Genomic DNA, 3785 nt, shown 5'->3' with positions numbered 1-3785 from the left:
GTAAGAAGGTTTACCTTAAGCAACATCCTAAGGTATAGTTCGGGGAACACGCCTAGAACAGGTATACCTTTAGTTAAGATATACCTTTAGAGTCTTCATAGCGAGCTAAGAGACAACGTTATCGGGAAACGCAGCCCAAATCATTATGACAAAAAAAGTCAAAGTTATGACAAAAAGTTAATTATGACATAAGTTATAATTATGAGATACTGAGTCATAATTATGAGATAAAAAGTCAAAATGACATAAGTTGAAACTGTGACAAAAAGTCAAAATTATAAGGAAAAAACATGATTATGACAGTCAAATTTCTGAGAAAAAGTTATAATTAAACAAAAACTCGAAATGACATTCAGTTGTAATTGTGACAGTCAAAATTATGACAAAAAGTCAATGATGATACAAGTCAGAATTATGAGATAATTCTACATAATTATGAATTAGTATCTCATAATTTCAACTCACATAAATCAGATAATTATGACTTAGTATCCCATAATTCAGACCTATGTCACAATTATTATTTACCAAATCTATATTTTTTCTTATGTTGCATAAAAGGGCTTCCATAAGATCACACAGGAGAGCGATATAGGGAATGGAATCAGGATACAATGGATCTGAACCTGTGAGCTCTTGGAAGTTCAGTCAACAGTGGAGTGAGTTTGAGAGCGAGTCTCTCACTAAATGACCCTGTTTACCTCCTCCACAGCTTCCAGGGGAAATTCAGTTGAGCCCAGTGACATATTAGCATTCTGCTGATCAACACGAAGGGTGGGCAATCCACTTAACGAGCGAAAAGACTGCCACACAGCTTCTCAATATACGATAACATCACAAACATACAGCAAGGTCACAGCTGGGGGTGATCACTCCATATCCCACAACACACATACTCCACAGAACACACTCGCTGAGACTTGCTTATACACACTGACTGCTCAAAACATTTTTGAGTTTCTACGATTACTAAGAGTAAGTGAGATGGCCTTAAGCTCCATGACCTGATGTAATGCTTCAAACAAGCTTATAAAATACAAAGGTTGTACATATCTATTACAGAATGCCAATGCCAGTTCCGGTCCCTTCCGAGTTTGTATATTGTATTTTTCATAAACACATCAGTCCAGGCATTTACAACCATATTTCATATTCCTGCTCATATTAAACCATCCTCAGCATTCTTCTAATAACTACACGTCAAATTACACCTTCAAAAAAAAAAAAAAAAACACCCTCCAACAAATCATTATTTGTAGCAACCCTATCAGAGCAGGCTGACAGTAAACTCGCCATAGTTTTATGAGCTTGTAAATACATTGTCAGTGCTTTTGACTGTCACAGGCTTGTGTGTGCTGAGCAGTGCTATTACCATGTGTCTCTATGAGTGTGTGTGAGAGTGTGTTTGTGTGTTGATTTAAGTAATTAGGCACTCACTGGGTGGACTTTAACTCAGCCTCACCAGCTAATAGCCAACAAATATATAAAAGCAATAAACTTTTTACCATGATTTACAGAAAACAGCCACTAAAATGTCATTCAGTGCAACAATCTTGTCAGGCATATTTGCCACAATAATCAGTTTATGATTAAAATATATAAATCTTGTAATTTTACATTTTTAAACTTTGCCACTATGCCAATTTGGCCATTTGTCAGCAAGATTTAAAATGCAATAAAATTTAGTATGCTCACTTATTTGTATATTTTAATACGTACAGGTCGGAATAAACATGTTGTTTAAATTTTTACATAAATATAGGTGTGTTACACTGAATGACAGTGGAACATTATTTCACCCACAGTTTGACGTTTTATTCTCCTAGAACTTATTTGAAACCTTTACTTGCATTTAATGTGCTGTATATAAAATCACTTTTGTAAAATTTCTGTTCATGCGGACATTAAAGGGGTCATATGACGTTGCTAAAAAGAACATTATTTTGTGTATTTGGCGTAATGCAATGTGTTTATGCGGTTTAAGGTTATATATATATATATATAATTAAATACATTAAATGTCATTATGCTGATTTGCAAATGACAGAATAATCAGCTATAATCTAATACTTCATAATTTTTAATTAAAAAAGGATGACATCGTACTTTTTAGTTTTCATTTAGTCTTTTTATCCTCCTTTTCTCTGTACTGCTCTTATATGAAACAGGTGAGTCAGGCCTGAGGCCTTCTTTTCTTAACAACAAACCTAATCTACATACATTTCAGTGGCATTTGAAGGATTTGAAGTGCGGCTGACAGTTCAGGAATTACATATCAAGAGGACTAAAAAGCAACAGATTTATTGCGCGCCGCAGTGTCCGTGGTGCATTTTAAAGGTCGCAAACGCAACTCTTTCACACCAAAGTTCCCGGGGCCTTCCAGTGAATCTGAATACAGATGAGGTCCTCTGATAGATTGATGCATAACAGCTCCCAGCATGCACACAGTCCCAACAACCTGCAACGTCGGTTCCCTTTAAAGCCCGGGTGTATCTTAATTTAAATGTAAGCAAGTGATTTTAGGTTTTCGTGATAGGCTAAGTTAAAACATCCGTTTCCAGTGCACTCTGTCACGCTTGTCCATCAGGCTATTTCCGTGAGGGATCACTCAACTGTGGGAAGGTTTTTCTTTCCTGCTGGACAGATAAAAAAAAAAAGTCTTTGAAACAAGATGGGATTTTCTCTCTTTTCCAATAACAAAAATACCTGGTGACCAGAATATGATGTTTTTGTCACAAATTAATAATGCATCAATGATTTTAGATGCTAGGAATGACTATTCCGCAGTCATTTTTGTAAACGACTGTTTTTGGGGTTTTTTCCAAGATGCTGAATTTTCCTCTGTCCAGCTCTGAGGATATTCGCACCTGCAATCTCAATATGTTTCCTGTTATATCAGTGTGTTCATTTTACCCCAGATCTTCAATATCTTCACTCCCACCAGCTCTTCTCTCAGTGTTGCCTTTGGGGTAATAAGGGCAGAGGGAAAAATATTATGTCCTTTCACAATTATCAGCATTGCAAATATTAAAGTGTCTGGCTACATAGCAGAGGATACTTTGATTGGTATGTTAACCTTTGACTACACTATAAAGCAGTCAACTCCCGGTGCCCATATTGGAAGGGCTGGAATTTAATTCTGAAATGATTTGGGATAATAAGGAAGATGGATAATGTATGCAAGAGGGATATTACGTTTGGGCTAAATGCAGTTGGGGGGCCAGCGCTATTGGAGTTGAATAATCACAGCGAGTTATAATCCAGGTGATAGAAATACCGCACTGTCACAGTCAAGAGAGCAACTCTTAAATCACGCGGAGGAAGAGAGGCAGAGAAAGGAGGGAGAGGAGACGCAGTCAGGCCAAAGGCGCCCACCGCTGCACTTTCACTAAAACTTTCATTAACGCTCTCATGTGCCTTTGTTTTTAATAACCACGCCCTCTTGTCATCGCTCCCTGACCGTAACATGTTTAATTTCTCAAAAATGCTAAATTACACCAGCGATTCAACACCATTAAGCTGGAGTCAAATGTTCGGTGGCAGATTTCCACAATGACAAATTCATATTCCCAAAGATCAACAGGCAATCCTGATCAAAGCAAAGGGCCAAGATAAGGCGGTTTAATTAGAGAACACGCTCAATTAAATCCATAATGTAATCTTGTTAATAAAGACATTTTAAGCACTATTGCTTTAAATGAGAACAGTTAAATCACATTAAAGGGATACATACCATTTGCTGCTAGTTTTAAAGAAGGCAAAACACAAATTTCAAATGTTGATTA

Source organism: Sinocyclocheilus anshuiensis, unplaced genomic scaffold (assembly GCF_001515605.1).
Source record: "Sinocyclocheilus anshuiensis isolate Anshui unplaced genomic scaffold, SAMN03320099.WGS_v1.1 scaffold155, whole genome shotgun sequence".
Taxonomy (NCBI): Eukaryota; Metazoa; Chordata; class Actinopteri; order Cypriniformes; family Cyprinidae; genus Sinocyclocheilus; species Sinocyclocheilus anshuiensis.
Note: the sequence above shows the minus strand (reverse complement) of the source record.